A 22,941-nucleotide genomic window follows, 5' to 3' on the forward strand; every position below is an offset into this window, starting at 1 on the left:
CGAGAAGCTTCTACCGACTGGCGAGGAGCACAACGATAGCGGCGAATACAACAGTCAGCGATTGTCGAATCTGATCAGCGGCGAAAGATAAACAAGTGCACGTGTTTCAAACGGTGTAGGCGGTGCAACGGTCGAAAGAGGAGCGCGAAAGAGAGCAGAAACGAAGAGGAGGGAAGGCGGACGAGGAGAGTGTCGCTACTTTATATATATATATATATATATATATATATATATATATATATATATATATATATAGGGGTTTTAACCGGCACTCGGCGCATCCACTTTCTCCCCATGGCAGATAGCTTTGAAGATGAGGCCCGCACTGGCACACACTTCGCCCACATCACACATTGCTTTCTAGATACGGCGGCCGCGCGGCCGCGCTATCAGCAGCAGCCGACCGAGCACAACACACACACCCTCCCTCTCGGTCACCTCACCCCCCTGCTTTGCGCGCGAAAGAAGACCGCGCTGTTGGCCTGCCTTCCTCCCTTACGCTTTCACTCGCACACACAGCGATCGGCGCGCACCCACAGAAAGGCCCGGTCGGCTCGTGAGAGCTCCAACTTCGGTTAAAGGACTGTGCGGAGAGCCAGATGCGACTCGCGCGTCGGTATGCTTAGCTCCGAGGGCGTCAGAGATAACGTGCCGTGCACCGTCAAAAATAAACACAAAGTTAGTGTGGGGCACGTCAGGGGCATGATGTCCTAACCTTTGGCTAGGACATCAGCCAGCTCGTTTCCGCGAATACCGACGTGGAAAGGAACCTACTGGAGAACGAGGTCACATCCCATTTGTTGCGCGTTTGCAAACTTCATGGAAAGTCGTTGCTCTATGAGAGGGCCTCATTCTCCTTTCATGGGCGTTTGTAAAGCCGCACGGGAGTCGGTAAGTATGGCAACAGCTGGAAGGACGTGTTCGAGTAGAAGGTCGGCAGCCAGGTCGAGTGACGTGAGTTCGGCCAGAGTTGAAGATCAACTGCAGCGGAGGCGGCACACTTTTGGAATTGACGGCTCTGGGATAGTACAGGCTGCTGCTGCGGAACCGTCCTTGAGAACCGAGCAGTCCGTAAAGATTTGAACACGGTCGGAGGTTCTTTCCTCAAATGTGTCGGCGACTTCTTGCAGAATAGAGCAAGCGGGGGTGTTCCGCTTGCTCCTAACCCCGCGAATCGTGCTATGAAGGACGGGCGTGCGGTGAAGGTGGAGAGTGGCGGGAAGCCAGCCACAGTCAGGGGCGACTTTTACGAAGGAGTGAAAGTCTGCTGCGCACCGTCCTATACCGAAGTGGGTGAAAGAGTGCAGCCGCGAAACAAGTTTGTATCCTTGTTGGGTGCGTTGGAGACGCTCAACGTGGTTAAGATCGTCCCATTTTGCTTTGAGGGAGAGGGGGAAGTACTTGGTTTCCGCAAGCGGGGCCTATTTGCGACGTGCGTGGGAGGCTGTAGAGCTGTCGAATGACTTCTCTGTGATGGGTGTCGAGAGTTTCCCATTAGGTGGGTTTCATGAGCGCCAAAGGGAGACCGTAGAGGCATCTTGAGGTGGCAACGGCATTGTACACCCTAAGGGCCAGTTGCGGTGAACACCTTCGGCCTCGAGCGAGGAAGGAGCGCGCGGCATTTTGTAACTTTAGGTGAGCCCTTGCGAAGAGCAGCTATGGCTCGTTTCCAGCTATGTATGCGGTCAATGAGGACGCCCAAGTTGCGATCTCTAGCTGACCATGAGAGAAGTACACCTCGCAGACTGAGGGAAGGATTTTGGTAGCGCCCAAGGAAGTGGGGATGTATGAGAAGGGCCTCAGTGTTGCTTGGCGGTAGGTTAAGTCCTATGCCGGTGAGGTAAGAGTCGACATCGTGGATGGCGCATTGGATGGTTTGACGGACTTGCTTCCAACTTGAAGTGGGTCTGCACGCGAGGACAGACAATTCATCCTCATAAACTGCAAGGCGGACATCAAAGGGGAGGGCACGAGAGATAAAGTCAATGATGCGCGCAAGTACGAGATTAAAAAAATCACGCGTGGCTATGCTACCGGAGCTGGGGAAAGCCTAGTAAAGTAATGGCAAACCACACACTCAGTTCCTGGCGCTCAGGATTTCTTCGCGAAGTTCTGCGTAGTATGGCGATGAATTCAACCGACCACGTTCAAAAGCCTCCCGTTCTTCATTTCTTCGCCTAGGCGAACTCTCGGCTTCCCTCAATCTAAACTCGGGATGTTCTCTTCTGCGGCACTTGGTTTCAACTTCCCTAGCTCTCGCTTCGGTCTTTCGGAAGCAACTAGTGTCCAGGTGCCTGGTGGAAACCTGCCGAGTCGCCGCCAGAGGCATCGTTGCAGTCACGGACACCAGGCGCGTTCGGCGCGAACGCGGGGAAACACAACCGACGTCGTCAGCAGCTCTACGCGTCCCACTACCACATTCCTTCACCACTCCTCTCCACCCCGCATCTGCTATGAGAGAGATTGTCGTTGTGAAGAGAAAGAGGTGCGCGATGGTATATTTATAATCTGCTTTCACTCTCTCTCAGCTCTCCCCCAGCTCCACGAAGCTATTGCACAGCTGGTATGGGGTATGGAGTTTTGTGTTTACGCCATGAAATTTTCCGACCAACGAGAGGTATACAGCTTCGCTTTGAAAAAAAAAAGGACTGAGTACGGTGCCTTGAGGGACGTCAACAGAAACGGAGCGAGGTGAACTCGTACAGCCTCCGACGCGCACGAAAAAGAGCGGCTGTCGCGGAAAGCGGACACTTAGGCAAGGAGGCGGTCACACAAACAGATGGCACGGAGTGCGTCCATAATGGCGACATGCGACAGAGTGTCAAAGGTGCTTTGCGAGCTTGAGAGGGTTCTTGCTTGGACGGGACATTCTCCGTGGCAGATGTTTGGTTGATGTCTTCTGCGAGGACTGAGGAAGCGAGGTGCGTGGGTATGCGTACCGTGAGCAGAGCAGGCAGTAAAAGATGCCGCTTGGCTGCTTTTGGTAGCTTGCCAGGATTAAGTCTGAGCATAACCAGACTGTGAGAAGACATACTCAATGAGAAGGCGGATTGGCCCGAGTACACAGCTGGGCTTGCGTGTTTGATTGCGCTTGTGAGCCGTTTGTGGGGAAGCGAAGAAGCATGCGCTTTTTGCGACGAGAAGGGCCCGGCGCTTGGAGCAGTTTGTTTTAAATGCGAAGCATTTCTTGGCGAACATTTACCACTTTGACCGTATCTATCTATCTATCTATCTATCTATCTATCTATCTATCTATCTATCTATCTATCTATCTATCTATCTATCTAGCCGCCTAAGACTTTGTGCTCTCACGGTTGTTTCGTTAACTTGGTATGGACCAAAATTGACACAGTGTATGATGAACATAAATGTAGGTCATGACACGCATGCCATGACACTGGAATGGGTTTGGACGTGGGTACTAAGCGAATGAAACACTCAAGCATGGTGGTGGAAGTCATGGTTATGAGCATCACTCAGCAAAAAAGACAATGGCTCAGCGAAAAAAGATGAACACTCAAAAGCCACTGAAATGAACCGGGTTCGGACGTGGGTACTAAGGGAATGACACACTAAAGCATGATGGTAGAAGTCATAGTCATGAACATGACTCAGCCAAAATGACAATGACTCAGCGAAAAAATATTAAGACTCAAAATCTACTGATATTGGTTGTGACGTGGGTACTAAGTGAAGGAAACACTAAAGGATGATGCTAGAACTGTCATGAGCATGACTCAGCAAAAATGACGCCTCAGCGAGAAAAGATTGACACTAAATAAACTGAATGGGTTCGGACGTGGGTACTAAGTGAAGGAAACACTGAAGCATCATAGTAGAAGTCACAGTCGTGAGCGTGACTCAGCAAAAATGACAATGACTCAGCAAAAAACATTAACACTAACAAACCAATGGAAGGGGTTCGGATATGGTACTAAGTGGTTGATGGTACTTAAGATAAGGATTTCGCTTTAAGGTATCTTATGCGTAACTAAAGGGACTCCTGAGGACGCATGACATGAATCTCATCACATCCGTGTCATCTAGGTTATGAAACAGCCGCCTACGTCTTGGCGCTCGCATGGTCGTTTCGTTAACTTGGTAGACTCCCCGTACATTGCTTCGCATAACATTGATTCCCGCAGGGCGTGGGATCTGCCGTTTTTTGCTCGTAATATAAATTAGAATATCAGCTGTCCCCGTTCGGTTTCCGCTCTCTTCCTGTCTCTTAATGTTACACCTAATACAGGATTTGGCAATGCCTGCCATATGCACTCCAACCCATTTTTATTCTGTAAGTTTCCTTCTCATGATCAGGGCCTCCTACGAGTACTTGACTTCGATAAACGTACTCCTGTACAGACTCTCGAGGCTGAATGTCGATCCTGAATTGTTGTTCCCTTGCCAGGCTATCGAACATTATCGCTGTATTCTGCACATTAATCTTCAATCCAACTCATACACTTTCTCGGTGAAGGTCCTCAATCATTTGCTGTAATAAGTGCCAATTGTTGCTGAATAGGACCATGTCATCTGCAAACCGAAGGTTGGTGAGATATTCAGAGTTGATTCTAACTCCTAAGCATCCCTAGTCTAAGAGATTGAATACTTCTTTCAAGCATGCAGTGAATAGCATCGGATAGATTGTGTCTCCTTGCCTGATCCCTTTCTTTGTAGGTAAGTTTCTGCTTTCCTTGGGGAAAACTAAGGTAGCTGCGGAATCTTTGTAGATATTTCCCAATATATTGTCACGTAGTAATGACGCTGAAGTAAACAGTCGTAAAACTGTGTATGCCGAAACTGGTTGTTGATTGGGCGAACCTGTGCCCACAAAAGCAAGCTACACTCAAAGCACAATGATAGCGGCGAACACAGTCGGCGATCGTCGAAAATCTGATCAGCGGCGAAACGCGTCGGCTTTTATACCTGAGTCATCGAAGGTTCGAGATTAATCCCTGATGCCCGCTGGTCTTGCAGAAAGTTCTAGACAATTCGCCTCGGTCATACAATCAGATAACATAAGCGTCGGTGAAAACAGGCAACGGAAAGAAGCATCGATAACGTTCCAGAAACTTCCTATACAGGCGCGTCCTGCGCCGAGCGATAGCATTTCTTAGCCGGTGGAAAGCGGCCACCGGTGAAAGAAAAACATGTATACGTGTCAATATTCACGTATGCCTGGTGTAATCCTTGATTAGGCAATGCCTCCATGACTGCAGGCATCTTTACTGAATCAAATGCGCTTTCCTAATTTATGAAATCCATATAGAGACGTTCACAAAATTCCGGAGATTTCTCTATTACCTGATAAATGACACGAATTTATTCCACTGTAGAATAACCCTTGGTGAAGCCAGCCTGTTGTCTTGGTTGATTGAACTCTAGCGTTGCCCTGATTTTATTGAAAAAATACTTTATACAAAACTGAAAGCAAGCTAATAGGCCCATAACTGTTCAAATTGTTAACGTCACCCTTTTCATGGGTTAGTATAATGTTGGGATACTTCCATCTCTCTGGTAAACTTGAAGTCGTTAGCCATTGCGTATAGAGGGGCGCAAGGTTTTAAAGCATATCTCCTCCATGTTTCACTTATACGACTGCCAATCGATCTTCTCCTGCCGCTTTTCCTTAGATGATGTCTGGCAAGGCCATTCTGACTTTATCGCTAGTTTCAAGAGGAGCCCCTCCTTCCTATACATCACTACTTTATACAATACTTTATTCAAGGTAGCGTGAATTCTCGGGCTACTGCAGTGTATAGGTCATTACAGAATTATTCTGCTGCTTTTACTATATCATCAAAATCGCTTATGACCCTACCCTGGTTATCTTTCAGCACATACGTCTTGCCTTGTCTTGTGCCAAGTTTTCTTCCCACTGATTTCACCCTGTGGTCATTTTTTACTGCTTCCTCAATCTTTCCCACGTTATAATTTAGAACACCCTTTACTTTCTTCGTGTTGATCAGTTTTGACAGTTCAACGAATTCTATCTCATCTCTTGGGTTATATATCTTCGTGTTTTGTCCTATTGACATTAGCTTATTTGTTACTTGGGAGAGCTTACTTACTGGTTGCCTTGGTGCCTTACGTCCCCCTTCAATTTCAGCTTCTTACATCAGCATAATTACGGTTTCATGTCTTACCTCTGTTATCTTCATCTTCCTGTTATAAATCTGCTTATTTGTTTGCGAGTACCAGCCTGAATTCGCTTGCTTTTATTATTACTATATTGGCCTGTTTCCTCTTGACTAATTTTACTCTTGCTCCCTTTAAATTGAGAGAAATCCTAAACCTCACTAACCTATGGTCAGTGCACTTAACCCTACCTAACACTTCTACATCCTACACTATGCTGGGATCGGCAGAGAACATAAAAATATATTTCATCTCTTGTTTTTCTATTAGAGCTTTTGCAGGCCGAATTCCTGTTACAGCGCTCGCTGGAGAAGTTATTCCTTATTTGGAGTCTATTCCTTTCCGCGAATTCTACAAACATATCTCTTGTAGTGTTCCTAGAGCCGATGACGTAGTTGCCAATTGCTTCTTCTCCAGCTTGCTTTTTCCGCACTTTTGCATTGAAGTCGCCAATGACAACAGTATACTAGATATTACCTGTTGTTATTGCAAAATCCACAGCTTCACAAACCATTTCCATTTCTTCATCATGATGACCCGAGGTTGGAGGGTAGGCTTGTGCTAGCTTTAATCGATATTTCCCATATAGCTTGATTGGGAAGTCCGCTACCCTCACATTAATGATATAGGATTTATCGATGTTGTCCGCTATGTCCTTATGGATCAGAAATCCTACTTCGTACTCTCTCTTAGCTGGAAGACATCAGTACCAGAGAACACGGCCAGGAACATGGCAATAATCCATGCAATGTCTGATGATTCCTCAAAGAGTCTTGATAAGCTAGCCTCACTCGATATGGTTCGCGTGTTAAACCTTCCCGCGTTCTGTCTCCAGTGGTTGCCTGTCCGGATCCAGACATCTTTAGCACCCTCTGCGGCGTCGCAGGACTGACCACTGCCTTGGTCAAGTGCTGCGCAGCCGCTGAGTATTGAAGTTCATGGGATAACTGCAAGTGCCCTGAGGGATGTACGGATCGAATATTGGACCAGGTAGGCCAATTACTGTTCGGGTGCGAGAGTTTATTTGCTGAAGCTTAGTGGGCCTTTCTAATCTGGTTGCACCTGGACTAGCATAGCCCCATTGCCTCTCGACATTTTTTGCCACTGCCAGGGGCAACTCATAGTCTGAAAACGAAGCATACTGGACGAGGATTCCGATTTACGACCTTCAGGTTAGAAACCCAGTGTCCTACCTCGGCTCCCCGCCACCACATGAAGTTACATGTTGAAGAAATATTCCTAATCATGTAGAGATGTAACAACTGACAAAAGATTATGCTTAACTGCCCAGATACAAAAAAGGCCAAATGACAAAACAAAATCCTTTGAAATGTAGCCAAAGATAAGTCAAAGGATTTTTATCTCCTCTCACGGCAAAGCTAAAGACCAGGAAACACCCTGTAAAAAAATCACAGCATATCCACGAAGTGAATGATGATGAGTGGGCGAAGCACCGGGGGATCATTCGGGTAAACCACAGCTACGGACGAGAGATAAAGAGAGCGCGCGTCGGGAACGAGAGAGAAAGAGAGCGCGCGTCGGGAACGAACGCCCTTGTTCACCGCAGCGCACCTAGCTACGGACGAGAGAGAAAAACGCCGGAAGCGTTCTCCGGAAGCCGGAAGCTGGCTTCCGGAACCGTAAGCGGAACCTGAAGTGGAAATGGAAGCTGAAGTTGGCTTCCGGTTATACTATACATATACATAATATGTATATATGCGTATACAGACATACATAGCGGTCTCCATGCCAACCAGAGCTACGGACTTCTAGTGAACACTTCTTAAAACTACATGCGGCGTCTCTTTCACGTACGGACACACAACGCCATATTTTGAGCAATTCATAAACTAGAGGTGGCTACATACTACTACTACTACTACAGAGGAGGGAATGACCCACACCCTAAGGAGCTTCGCCCCTAAAAACTGCGCATAGGTGTGACGTGTGAGGGACAAGTTATAAAGCGAAAAGCTTTCTTTGGCGCTTTCGGCCATTTGCAGCGTCGGTGGATTGCAGTTGGACCTTCACCGCCAACACGTCCATGCTAAATATATCAGATTAAAAAAAAAGCTTTGGTGAGACCAGCGTTCTCACAAACCTATGAGCTCTCAATATGGCACTTTCAATGGCAGCACAAATATTTCGCCAAATTACAATAAGCAGCCAGGGTTATTCCGATAGTTACAAAAATAGGTCAATGGGCCACAATGCGATGGTTCGCTCCTTTTAACACCCGCTTGCGCGACATCGTTGTGCGTGTAAGTGATTAGCCGGGCCTCTTGGCACGTGCTGGCACGCAATAGCTATGAGGCGCCTGAAGGTTTTGATGCTCTGGTGGAGCACTCGGAAAAGAACTGCCTTCCTCTTGACCGGAAGCCCTTTCAACCTGTTCCGGCTTTAGGAAAGGGTTCTGACACCACTACAAATTTACTGGTTAACGTTTGTGTTCGTTACACATTTAAGCGATGAAACATCACTCACTACCTGAATGTCCGCGCTGCAGAAATACACGCTTTCTGGCGCATTATTGGTTTAATAAAGCACATAGCTTTCTAGCAGCGTTCGCCTGGTCGCTTACATTGGAAATTGTGTCGATGATTTCTGCACAATTTTTTGAGAGACTACACGTTATTCTTGAATTTCGTGGTCAATTTCGCCAAGTCGTAGAAAAGAAAACATACCCCAGTCCACAGAAGTAAAGAATAAAAGCTACATCAACAAGTCACGGTGTTTTTCCTATGAAATAATCATTAGGAAAAGTACGAAAGTTGAGTTTAATTGTCCATAAATGTAGGAATAGAAGATTCTCAGACTGTGGAGCTTCGTACGCGAGGCCTCCAATATTATGACGTTCTTTGCAGGTTATCTTGCTCCTCAAACTTAGGTGCAGTCGCTGTGCCTTCTCAATAAATTCATTGTCCCTATCCGCTGCAATTATGAAATAGCATAGTCTGCTCTTTTATGTCCTTACCTTGTTCCAGCACTTACAACACCAGCCAGGAAGAGTCCTGCGAATCCGGGTATATTTACAAGTTCAGTATTGATGTAGTGTGGTATAATCTGAAAATTTAAAATGAGCATTAGGTTGAAATCGCGGCCTTAGCGTCTAAGATCATCAGTATTTCCTACATATTATATTGCTGCTATAGCACTAGGCAGGAAGTTTAAAAATCACAGCATTAGAAAAGGTTATAGAAACCTGCAAGCCGGCTTTCTACAATACAACTCGCATTGAAAACCCGGCAAATGCGCGAGTGTTCTGATTAAATACCTGGCGAAATTTCCACAAATGTAAACGTCAAACTCTCGCAGTTGCGGCGTCATATCATCTCTAATAACGTTAAACACGAATGCAAAAATATATAATGCGATATAAAACGACACTCATTTCACATAATTCTAGCAATTTTCGGCTTTCAACGCACTGCGGTTTATATGTGACAATGCGGTTTATATGTGCGAAAACATTTTATGTAAAAAAACCTTCTATAAGCACTTCTGCATGTTTACTATAATATATACTAACGCTTCCACATACAACACTACAAACACGGCTTCTCTTGTGGGTAGACCTAAACTTATTTATTACGTTAGCAGCCGCAATATATAACACCAATGCACCTCCGCACCCATGCTCAATTCTCTAGTCGTAACATTCTGAATTGCGGCTGATTGCTCCCAAGTTGGTGGTTGCTAATGGAACATTTGAGCGAGAGATATGCAAACAAAATGTTTTGTTTCCTTATAGTGTCGGCCGAGAGATGTGAGCGCTATGCTATGCTGTCTGCAGGAAATCTGAAAAGGCGCCTCTGTCATCTATGCAACCTCTCATCTATGTAACTTGCTTGCGTTTGACTCTTTTCTGTTAGATGTATTCGCTGTGGTTGGGTCGGAATTGCACCGTCGATAGAAAGGCATCGATGCAACGAGGACGATGCAAAGAAGGTCGGCTGTAGAGCAACCAAATTGCGTGGCGTGATGATCGCAGGGCGCTAACATTACATACCCGTATATGAGATTAGAAATTGTCCCGTGCAAACGTTCTTACCGCAAACTTGTGAGATAGATGTTGCATTTGCGACAACATAAACGTTTTGTCAGCTTTAGTTAATATTTCAGCGCTATTGCGGAGGTGAAAATAAGCAATGGCCGACAATGTAGAGGTAGTTCTCGGCTGTAATGGAGTGGTCCTACCGTACCTGTGCGCAGCCGTGTCATAACTTGGTTACAGATTGGTTGAGAATAAACCCTTTTTTACAGCATAAGTTGTTGTGGACTCATTCCAATAGCCGTTTCGGTTTCCGATGGTGTCCGCCACTGCCGCCGCCTCCGATATCCGTAAAATCTATCACTGGAAACGCGAAAAACAAGTACGCGGTGCCCGCCGGAATCAAACCCGAGCCTGCTGCGCGGGAGTCAGATGCTGTACCCTTGATCCACCGAAGCACTTGCTATCAGCCAGCGGAAAAACGCCCTATAAACGCGCCCTAGCCTCCACCACTATGGTGGCGCCATCTAGTTAAGGTGCCTGCTAACGCAGCCGCCCGTCATTAAAGTTGCATATGGCAGTTGCATGCTGCATGTAACTGGACCTGATTAACTCAAGCAGCCTAGGTGACTATTTGTCACCAGCCCGTTTTGAAGATTCCAATAATCAATCATCATAAACAACAACAACAACATACCGTGCCACCGTAAGTGTGTGTTACGTATTCTGGATACCTCTTCGGTACATGTCATGGCGCTCCTCGCAAGGTACGAGCCGCTGTTGAAGAAGCGAATCGCAGAGCTACAAGCGCGGCTACAACCAGGCATCATCGGGCTCGGCAGACTGCTTTACAGAGAGCATGACAAGCCGCAGCTCGCCATCGACGCCGGTCGGACAATCAGATCCTTCTCGTCAAAACAAGGCGAACAGACTGCCGCGAAGACCCCGTTGTGCCTGGTGCCAAAATTGGAGCTACTCTTGAGCCGCTCCACCAGCTTACGCAGTGACTGTGCTTCGTGTGCCGCGCAGGCGTATATACGCGATGGATCATAGAGAAAATTGGGATAGCGGATATTCTAGTTGACATTACCAGGAAGAAATGGAGCTGCGCAGGCCATGTAATGCGTAGGATGGTTAACCGGTGAACCATTAGAGTTACAGAATGGATACCAAGAGAAGGGAAGCGCAGTCAAGAACGGCAGAAAACTAGGTGGGGTGATGAAGTTAGGAATTTCGCAGGTGCAAATTGGAATCAGCTAGCGCAATTGGAGATCACAGAGTGAGGCCTTCGTTCTGCAGTGGACACAAATATAGGCTGCTGCTGCTGCTGATGATGATTATGATGATGATGACGATGATATACGCGATAGAGCAAATTGTGATTTCAGTTGGCGGATGGTGTACTCCTTCCGTGGCTTTCCTTCGGTACCCGCTAAGCGCTTCGAGATAGGGCCGCCAAATCATATTAGAAGGATGAGGAGGAGGAGAGAAAGAGAAGGCAGGGATGTTAACCATAAATGCGTCTGCTTGGCTACCCTTCTCTGGGGGACGGAAAAGAGGGAATAGAAAGATGAGATAGAGAGAGGAGGGGGTGGGGGAGGAAGGACACGGTGAGCTCGCGCACGCACGCGGAGGGCCTGAGCAATTCAAAGGCGTTCACATAGGCCAGTCGTCCTCAAGTAAGACAACAGTGCCTTCACAACTTTGTGGGCTGACGAGCGATGGGGACGGTCTTCAAGGAGCACCTGCACGGACAACGGTCGGTCGTCAAGTCGACGCAATGCGTTCGTTAAAGTTTGTCTTTCCGACTGCAATCGATCGCAGTGACACAATAAATGTTCCATGTTCTCTTCGCTGCCGCAGACGTCGCACGTGGCACTTTCGGTCATTCCAATCAAAGCACAGTACGCCTTCGTGAAAGCCACTCCCAACCACAGCCGGTATAGAAGCGATGCCTCACGTCGGTGAATCCCGGGTGGAGGTCGGAGTTGGAGCGAAGGGTTCAGTTCGTGTAGCCTCGTGCGCCTTATATTTGGGTTGTTCCACTCTGTTAAAGAGAGCTTGCGTGCCAGGTGACGAAGCTGCCTTCCAGCGTCTGTCCTGGAAAGAGGAATGGGAACGCTGTGTTGTTCTTGATGTGACTCTCGGGCAGCTTTGTCAGCAAGATCGTTTCCACTGATCCCGCAGTGGCCAGGTAGCTATTGGAAAATAACTTCATGGCCTTTCTGTTTGACGTCGTCGTGAAGTTTGACAATTTCATACGTTAGTTGTTCGTGAGCTCCACGTCGGAGAACTGCCGGCATACTTTGTAAAGCCGGTCTCGAGTCGGAAAACACGGCCCATGTACCAGGACTCTCTGCGTCTATAAATTGAAGTGCACTGCGCAGAGCCGTGAGCTCTGCAGCCGTGGACGTCGTGACATGTGAGGTCTTGAATCGCATTGTTACTCCTCTCGTCTGGTATAAACACAGCACCGCCAGAACTGGTCGATGCAGTCGATCCGTCTGTATAGACGTGCACGTGACTGCTATATCTCTCGTACAACAGAAGTAAGCTCAATTGCTTTAGTGCAGACGGTGATAAATCTGACTTTTTCTGAAGTCGTGGAATTCTAAGTCGGACTTCAGGGCGGCACAAACACCATGGAGGAGACAGCAGCCTGACCGCAGGTGCGTACCCCGATGTAATCGAGGCACGATATGCACTGACAGTTGTGCTATATGACGTGCGGGATCTTTCCACGGTGAGTGCGGCGAGGTGGTGGCAAGGAGACCGGGCAATATGCCTGACATGTGCACGCATTGCCTCGATGGCGATGTGCGTTGTGATGGAATAATCTTGAGCAATCACGATAGTTTCAGCCCTTGACGCACTGCGTGGTACTCCAATGCATATCCTAAGAGCTTGCGCCTGAATGCTTTGAATTGTACGCAAATTAGTTTTGCAGGTGTTGGATATAACAGGTAGGCTGTACCGGAGGAACCCAACAAACAACACCCTGTATAGCTGTAACATGGGTTGTGTGGATACCCCCCAGTTCTTTCCTCCAAGGAACTTGAACAGATGACAAATAGCTATCAGGCGCTTTTTCACGTGGTTGACGTGAGGAGTCCAGGACAGATCTCTGTCAATCACAACTCCCAAGAACCTGTGACTCTTGCTGAACGATATCACTTGTCGGTTGATTGATATGCCGTATGAAGACATTGGCTTCCGCGTAAATGCCACCACTGCACACTTTTCCCACGTCACCTCCAGTCCTTGTTTACGAAGGTAGCATGATGTCGATGAAGCCGCCTTCTGAAGCCGAGCGTGAAGCTGAAGCCACCCGGCTTCAGCTTCACGCTCGGCTTCAGAACGCCATGGTGCAAGGGCAGTGTAATTCAACACGGTCCAAGTCCCTAATGGAATCGAAATGTGTGTTGTAAACCCGTATGTTAAGGTGCTAGGTCGGTGGCGGCGAGTGGACTCGCACGGCGTTGCGATGCGCCTACAATACCAGGAATTAGGGACATTTCGTACAGATACCTTTTTTCGCCACCACGTGGCGTATCGACCTTAAAGAATTCGAAATTCCCGCTATGACGTATGCTATGACGCGCAACTAAAGAAAGCGAAATAAAAAGAAACACACCCTGAAGCTGTCGCTTCACCTCGGTACTTGGAAATCAGCGCGCTTTTGTATCAGCGTTATCTCGAAGACGGCCAGCTACTTGCTCTACTGACAATGAATCGACGGTTTTGCTAGACACCTGGCCAGAAAGCTCGGCCGCATTCTGGAGAGATGTCTGGCCGAGATAACGGCTCCCGCGAAATTTCCATTGAATATATAATTTTTCCTTGAGCAGACTTTTTATTTGTGCACCACTGTGGCCACGGTCTTGCGTATACGTCAGGGTTCGGTTTCATGGGTTTCCTATAGAACTGGCGTGATCCATTGTTTAAGAGGAAGCTTCAGCTCGGGCCTATCTTCGATGCCGGATACTCAAATACATGTAAAATGCAGGAATGCTTTTATGAGAAAACCGCTGAACCGATTTGAATGAAATGTGTTGCATTTAAGAGGGAAAGTTAAATTGCAGAGACTACAGCAAATAGAATTTTCGTTTAGATAGTGTAATGTTTTCAAAGGATTGCAGGATGTTCGTAAATCTGGAAAAAAAATAGAAGCGTGAAGTTTACAAATTCGCAACTCAGCCATAAAAAACAAATATGGCATTTCTATAAATTTCACCCGTTGGAGCATCAAAAGCGAACAATTTTTATTTCCTATAAGTTAAAACTTACGTAATTTGTTATAATGTTTGGAATGGTTTTACAAATGCAACATTCACAACATAGTGGTATATTTCAGGATGGTGTATGATATATGATTGCTATCCGCTTTGGATGTATTATTCGGTGCAGTTTACAGAATTCCGATATCATTTTTAGCTGCTGAGGTACATAGCTCTAGACGACAAGTTTTCTTTTTCGAAATTTTACGTAAAAAAGTAGACAGCCTATAATAAAATATCCCTTTCTGCAATCACTACACTTTAACTTTTTTTTCTAATTTCAACATAACTCATCACATTTGGTGCATTGGTTGCTCAGAGAAACTATTGCCGATTTCCCATGTATTTCGATAGGAGCCCCCAAGCTCAATGTTACCCCTAAGTTCGAGCTTGAATAATAGACTTGTTGGCAAGATACGTTTGTAAACCTGTGATCGTGGCCTGATGAGCTAGAGCACCGGCGTACTGAGCTCAACGGCCGAGGGTATGTTTGGAAAGCGTCTTGGGAAGGAATAGGAGAAAAGAAAGGGAGAAGGCTGGTATGTTATTCAGAAGCGTGTCTGGTTGGCTAAAAATTACTAAATGCTTTGGTCGTCATACCACCTCAGGTTCCATCAGCATAATTTCTATTTCATTCCGCTAGTATTGTGCAATTATTGTCAATCAATCGAGATTAGAACACCGGTGTCATGGCATTGTATTCCGTCGCAATTATTTATCGCCATCACTTCAGAATCAACTCATCGTCGTCATGCCGCCGTCCTTATATGCCTTCGTCGTGCTATCGACATCATTCCTACCTCGTAATTCCATCGTCGTCACTGCACGCACCGTCGGCCTGCAGTCCTTGTTCTACCATCGTGAGGTAACATTGGCGAGCGATGGTCATAACAAAGCGGGTCAATCAGGGAGACTGTATGGCCGCATATAGCCGGATCACTTGAAACATCAGAAGAAACACTACGGATTCTAAATAAAGGTGTCTTAGCTAACACGGTGTGTCGCTTCTTGTTCGATAGATTGTGCGAATGTTAATCGCATTAACTTCGATAGTCATCGTAACATGGGTTCTGCAGGAATTCTTTCGTCTTCGCGACACTAACGAACTCTTGTCCACATTGTTCCCAGCCTATTAACAACTCGAATTCCTAGAGGTGATCGTGCTCAGGCATGTGACGGACGACCCGAAGTTTGATGGAGGTAGCGGCATGATTTCGACCGCGGCGCCGCCTATCGACAAGGGGAAACACATTTGTGTGAGTGGGAATAGCGGCGAAAGGCACACTTCAAGAGTTGCTAGACATCGCAGATTCGAATCAACCTGAAAAAGAGTTAGAAATATGTATGCACTGCAATCGCGCTAAAGAAATTGAAAACTATTGAACTCGCTGCACTAACATTCATTAGAGTGTCTCAGGTATCCGAGCTATCCTTAACGGCAATGAATGAGATGACTTTCGATAGAGCTCGTTACATTTTTCAAGAGCGGAAGACGTGCCTAGAGGCAGAGTTGACTGCAATATTTTGTTGCTGCATAAAAATATCTAGATCTTCGGCGGGATCATTTTAACGGAAAAACAAAAATTAAATTAGTTTTCAAGAAGTACTTAGAGTACCTCGATAAAACTGTAGCAAATAAATTCTGAAAAGTTCATTTGCAACTTTTTTGCGTCTTAAGACATTGGGCAACTTACTACTGGTTTCCATTAATTGTCTTCGTTATATTTTCAAGCGAGTTGAATATTCTGCCGTAGGTTAATTCCCAATTAGCAAAACTAATTAAACTGAGACTTTCAAGTGTATAGTGTTCTTAGACAAATGCGTTAAGTCTACGCGGATGCTGCAAAATTTCTCACCATTGGGGAGGTGAATGTGAAAAACAAAACAGAAATGCAGAGCACTTTATTGCCTCAGTAAATTTTTATTTTGAACAATATTTCTACTCGTTAAGTGGCTCGACCCTCGTGTTCACAGCCTTGTATATATTTTTGTAGCACTAGGTGCGTTGTCTGCGAATTTACGTAAATAAGCAAGCAGATCATACTTTAATCTGGCGGAGAAAAAAAAACAGGGAAAGCCTACGTTGTAGATGCACTGTACTGAAACACAATTAGACAGAGTCTAAATTCGCATATATTTCTAAACAAGGATGCCTAACTTGTCGATTGAAAAATTCACATCATTGTAATGAAGCCGAATACAGCAATAAAAATGGCATGTTCCGTGTGAAAATATGATGAGCGTTAGCCATGTGGGTCAACAATTTCTGTTTAATGAAAAAAAAGCTTCTAGTGGCCGTGTATTATCGTATTCCTGAAAGCCAGTAACTAGCGTATCTAAATTTCCATTCCCGCTAAAATTATTGGCTCGAGTTCCATCAGTGTAGGTACATCCGAATGACTATATGAGATTCAAAAGTGAGATTAAATGGCGGGCCCCGGCGTGTACGGTAGTGTTCACCTATGCCTTCGCTATGGTATGTTGCCGCACACTTTAAAGCACGAGCATGGTGATCAACCGATGTGCTTTTCTGCAACTTCATCCCTAAATGTAAGCCGGTGTTCTGCCAGTCCCGGTGGTTGTTGCCAGCCTGATCCCTCCCTATTTTCCTAACTGTCGATTGTATGGTTTGTTTTCATACCAAATATTCACATAATAATCTGTGGGTGGTCGGCTAGTAATGAAATGTTTATTTCTCTCACACTTAACTTACCAAGTAACCAACAAGAAGGGATGCAGGGCAAAAACCTGCTTTGATGCAGCTTGAAGACCACCCTGCGGCCGTTGATCACATGACAGTATCTTCACAATAATCGAGAAGTCGAGCTAGCTTCGTATAGGCAAAAGGGCTAATGGGTCGAACAAAAGCGGGCCGGCCAAAGTATGGTACTTTCGGGCTCGGACAAAGCCCAAACCTGAAAAACTGGCCCGTGCAGTGCTCTACTTCAGATAGTCTGAACAGCAGATTCCCATACTTTCACGTAGTAGTGATGCTGAAGTAAACAGTCGTATAACTGTGTATGACGAAACTGATTCTTTATTGGGCGAACATGTGCCCACAAAAGCAAGCTACACTCGAAGCACAACGAAAGCGGCGAACACAGTCGGCGATCGTCGAAATCTGATGAGCGGCGAAACGCGTCGGCTTTTATACATGAGTCATCGAAGGCCCCAGAATAATCCCTGGTACCCACATGTCTTCCAGAAAGTTCTAGATAATTCACATCGCTCATACAATCAGATTACATGAGCGTCGGTGACAAGAGACAACGGATAGAAGCATCGATAACGTTCGAGAAACTTCAGATACATGCAGGCACGTCCTGTGCCTAGCGATAACGTTTAACATTTGTTAGCCGGTGAAAAGCGGTCACCGGTGAAAGATAAACATGTATACTTGTCAATACCCTTCCCTTAAAAAGCATCGTCGCGATGATACAAACAAGAAAGCGAAAACAAAACCACGCGTACAGAGAGAGAGAGAGAAAAAAAAACAATAACAAAGTAACAAAATACCGAAGTTCGTCAGCGGGCGTAGAAAGGCTTAAGACGCACCACGTGGATGACTTTAGGTCATGCCCGGCGCCGCTGTGATTGCGAAATGCCATCTGGCACAACCTCATAGTCCAGTGCACCAATGCGTCGGATGATCTTACATGGTCCGAAATAGCGACTTAACAGTTTCTCGCTAAGTCCTCGTCGGCGTATCGGAGTCCACACCCAAACACGGTCTCCGTGTTTCGAAGCGTCGTCGAAGATTGTAGTGTCGGCTGTCGGTTCTCTGCTGGTTCTTGATGCGCAGGCGGGCGAGCTGTCGATCTTCTTCGGCACGCTGCAAATAGGTGGCAACGTCGAGATTTTCTTCGTCGGTGACGTCCGGTAGCATGGCATCAAGCGCGTTGCCGGGTTCCTTCCGTAGATCAGGCTGAACGGTGCCACGTGCGTCGTTTCTTGCACGGCCGTGTTGTATGCGAAGGTCACGTGCGGAAGGATGGCATCCCACGTCTTGTGTTCGACGTCGACGTACATTGCCAGCATGTCGGCGATGGTATTATTTAGGCGCTCGGTGAGGCCATTCGTCTGCGGGTGGTAGGCGGTGGTCCAGTGATGGCTTCTGTGGCTGTATCGAAGGATGGCTTGAGTTAGTTCTGCCGTAAAGGCCGTACCTCTGTCGGTGATGAGGACTTCTGCGGTACCTTGACGCAAGAGGGTGTTCTCAACGAAGAATCGGGCTACCTCAGCGGCACTGCCTTTGGGCGAGGCTTTTGTTTCGGCGTAGCGGGTGAGGTAGTCTGTAGCTACGACGATCCATATATTCCCGGACGTCGACGTCGGAAAAGGCCCAGTAAGTCCATCCCGATCAGCTGGAACGGTCGGCGAGGTGGCTCGATCGGCTGTAGAAGTCCGGCTGGCCTTTTCGGCAGTGTTTTGCGTCGCTGACAGTCTCGGAATGTCCTTCAGTAATCGGCGACGTCGGCAGAGAGGCGCGGCCTGTAGTATTTTTCTTGTATCCTTGCGAGCATGCGGAAAAACCGAGGTGTCCAGCCGTTGGGTCGTCATGAAGAGCTTCATGATGACCTCTGGACGTAATGCTGAGGGTACCACGAGGAGGTAGCTGGCTCGAAGAGGCGAGAAGTTCGTTTTTAAGAGAATGTCGTTTTGCAAGATAAACGACGCCAATCCTCGCCTGAACACCTTGGGCCTAATGACGGTCTTGGCTTCCAGGTGGTCTACAAGGCTCCTTAGTTTCGGGTCAGCTCGCTGTTGGTGGGTCCCAAGAAAGTGTCGTCATCCTGGTCGTCCTGTGGCGGCGGTTCGACGGGGGCGCGAGACAAGCAGTCGGCGTCAGAGTGCTTTCGCCCGGACTTGCAAACGAGGGTGATGTCGAATGCATGAAGTCTCAGGCTCATCGTGCGAGGCGACCTGAATGATCCTTCAAGTTAGCTAGCCAACACAAGGCGTGGTGGTCGCTCACAACTTTGAAGGGCCTGCCATAGAGGTAGGGGCGAAACTTTGATGTAGCCCAGATGATGGCGAGGCACTCCTTTTCGGTTGTAGAACAATTTGTTTCCACCTTCGACAGAGACCGGCTAGCGTAACTTACAACCCTTTCTAGTCCGTAAGTCCTCGGCGTTTTCGTCGAAATGTGCAAGTATTGGCAGCGATTGCAGGCGTCGCATCAGTTCTTCAAATGCTTCGACTTGCGGCGTCTCGCACTTGAACTCCACGACGGCCTTCGTGAGGTACGGCAGTGGCTCAGCGATCCGTGAAAAGTCCTTGACGAAGCGCCTGTAATAGGCGTGAAGTCCAAGAAATCTACGGAGTGTCTTCTTGTCGGCGGGCGGAGGATAGTCAGCGATGGCCGCAGTTTTCTGTGGGTCGGGGCGCACTCCAGACTTGGTGATGACGTGGCCCAAGAACAAGAGCTCCTCGTATGCGAAGCGACACTTTTCTGGCTTTAACGTGAGTCCGGAGGTCTTGATTACTTGAAGAACTGTTTCAAGGCACTGGAGGTGTTCCTCGAAGCTTAAGGCAAACACAACGACGTCGTCCAAATAGATGACGCAAGTCTGCCACTTCAAGCATGCCAGTATTATCCATGACGCGTTGGAAAGTCGCATGTGCCGAGCAAAGACCAAACGGCATGACCTTGAACTCGAACACTCCGTCTGGTGTCATAAAGGCAGTCTTCTCCCGGTCCCTCTCGTCGACTTCGACTTGCCAGTAGCCGGTTTTGAAGTCCATTGACGAAAAATACTTTGTGTTATAGAGTCGATCCAAGGCGTCGTCAATACGTGGGAGAGGGTATACGTCCTTCCTCGTGATCTTATTGAGGTGACGATAATCGACGCAGAAACGTAGCGTTCCATCCTTCTTATTTACTAACACCATGGGGGACGCCCATGGACTCTTGGACGGCTGGTTGTCGTCGCGTAGCATTTCGTCGACTTGTTGCCTTATAGCCTCGCATTCGTGCGCCGAAACTCGGTACGGGCTTTGACCGAGTGGGCGGACATATTCGTCGGTTATGATGCGGTGCTTGGCGACAGGGGTTTGCGAACTTTTGACGACGACGAGAAGCAGTCCTTGTATTGCAGGAGCAGAGCTTTTAGGTGTTCTTTCTTATGATTTGGAAGGTTCTGATTGACATCGAAAGTTAGTTCTGGTACTACAGTCGTCGTTGCAGGTGCACTAGAATCCGTGAAGGCGAAAGCACCGCTGGATTGTAATATTTCGTCGATGTAGGCGACCGTGGTGCCTTTGTTAATGTGCTTGTATTTGTGGCTGATGTTCGTGAGCATCACTCTTGCTTTCCCTTCAAGTAGCTCAGCTATGCCTTGAGCGACGCAAATTGCACGGTCGTGCAGTAAGTGATGATCGCCCTCGATGACGCCCTTCATGTCTGCAGGCACTTCGGTACCGACGAAAATCATTACGCTGGAGCGAGGCGGGACGGTGTCTTGTTCTTCTAGCACATTCAAGGCATGGTAACTGATGTTTGTATCCGGTGGTATCGCGTTGTGCGTTGAAAGCGTTATCGACTTGGACCTTAAGTCAATGACTGCACCGTGTTGGTTTTGAAAGTCCATGCCTAGGATATCATCCCTGGAGCCGTGCTGCAGGATTACGAAGCTCGCCGGGTAAGTGCAGTTGTTTACCGTGACTCACGCTGTGCAGATTCCAGCCGGCGTTAATAGGTGGCCTCCCGCTGCCCGGATATCGGGTCCTTGCCAGGCTGTTTTCACCTTCTTCAACTTGGCGGCGAACTCGCCACTGCAGACGGAATAGTCGGTTCCAGTGTCGACGAGAGCGGTGACGTTATGACCATCGAATAGCACGTCTAGATGGGTTGACCATCGTATGGCGTTACGGTTAAGTCGTGGCGTCGGATCACGGCTGCGTCGGCTTGCTCCGCTGCTGGTACGTCGAGTTGGTAGGTCTATTTGCGGCGGCGAAGGCTCTTGCCAGGCACTATGCTGATATCTCGTCATGATGATTCGCGAATATAGTTCGTCAGCGGCGCAGTATCTTCAGCATTGCGCCGTACAGCAACCGCACCTCCATCGGTTGGTGCATCTAGTTTCCTGGGTAAGGGCTGGAAGATTGGCCCCAGGTTGGGCCTGCATATACAGCCGGCGATGCGGCGAGATGTAGCGGCCTGGTGACAGCGAGCGTGAGGGTCGTCGTGGTTGCCACTGGGCTCTGGCGAGGTAATCGGTGATGTCACGTGGTCGCACTCCAAGCTGTGGACGTGGCGCCTAGATGGCGAATCCTTGCAGCCCCACAAAACAACGAAAGCGGCGAACACAGACGGCGATCGTCGAAGTCTGATCAGCGGCGAAACGCGTCGGCTTTTATACATGAGTCATCGAAGGCCCCAGAATAATCCCTGGTACCCACATGTCTTCCAGAAAGTTCTAGATAATTCACATCGCTCATACAATCAGATTACATGAGCGTCGGTGATAACAGACAACCAATAGAAGCATCGATAACGTTCGAGAAACTTCTGATACATGCAGGCGCGTCCTGTGCCTAGCGATTACGTTTAACATTTGCTGGCCGGTAAAAAATGGTCACCGGTGACAGATAAACATGTTAAAAAATTAAATATGGGGTTTTATGTGCGAAAACCACGATGTCATTATGAGGCACGCCGTAGTGGGGGGCTTCGGAAATTTGAACCACCTGGGGTTCTTTAACGTGCACCTAAATCTAAGTACACGGGTGTTTTCGCATTTTGCCCCCATCGAAATGAGGCCGCCGTGGGCGGGATTCGATCCCGCGACCTCGTGCTCAGCAGCCCAACACCATAGCCACTAAGCAACCATGGCAGGATGAAGGCCTCGCCCAGCGATCTCCAATGACCCCTATCCGGCGATGTATAAAATATGTGCCTTATTTAAAGCTACATAGTTTAACACTACATAGCTAAACTCAGTTATTTTTCTGAAATAACTAGTCAGTTGTTCCTCTTAGACGCTTATGTTGTCTGTGCATGAAAGTCTCTCGTCTTATTTGCTCAAATTACAACTTAATTAACGAGCTCTTGAAACTTATATCGCTTTGGTAAATAAGTTGCTATGTGTTTTTGTACTCACGCGCTAAGATAAAAAAAACGTACATTGCTTTATAAATGCAGTGGATGAAATTGCTGTGAAAAGATAAAGCCGTGTAATGCATTTGAGCTTTTCATTACATGCCTATAGTCCGGAAGATTATGCAACCAAATGATTGTGTATTATTACATTCTCAAATTCCTACGGCATTTCCCCTATGTGGAGAAGCCAGTTTAACTTTTAAATGATTCACAATTCGACTTTGTGATTTTTCGACCATATAGATAGAGAGAAATGTGCATGACCAATAGGAACGTATGTTGGAGGCAAAAATTCTTATCAAATTTTGTGAAATAACCTGTGTTTACCAACTGAACAGCATATTTCTACCCTGGACCAGATAGGAAATTGAAGTGAATCACATGCATCAAATTTTGCATTGCGAGTATTATGAAGTACAGTTTCAGTTTTATTT

At 47.2% G+C, this 22,941-nt stretch overlaps 1 long non-coding RNA gene across 1 annotated transcript in view; it reads right to left on the reverse strand.

Moving 5' to 3' along the window:
• LOC119452483 (uncharacterized) overlaps positions 1-9,204 on the reverse strand; it is a 38,877-nt gene extending 29,673 nt beyond the window's left edge. The window contains exon 1 of the long non-coding RNA XR_005191965.2: positions 9,113-9,204. This is a non-coding gene — a long non-coding RNA (uncharacterized LOC119452483). The remainder of the gene's footprint in view (positions 1-9,112) is intronic.
• Positions 9,205-22,941: the final 13,737 nt, after the last annotated feature.

Source organism: Dermacentor silvarum, chromosome 5 (assembly GCF_013339745.2).
Source record: "Dermacentor silvarum isolate Dsil-2018 chromosome 5, BIME_Dsil_1.4, whole genome shotgun sequence".
In the NCBI taxonomy this organism is placed as follows: domain Eukaryota; kingdom Metazoa; phylum Arthropoda; class Arachnida; order Ixodida; family Ixodidae; genus Dermacentor; species Dermacentor silvarum.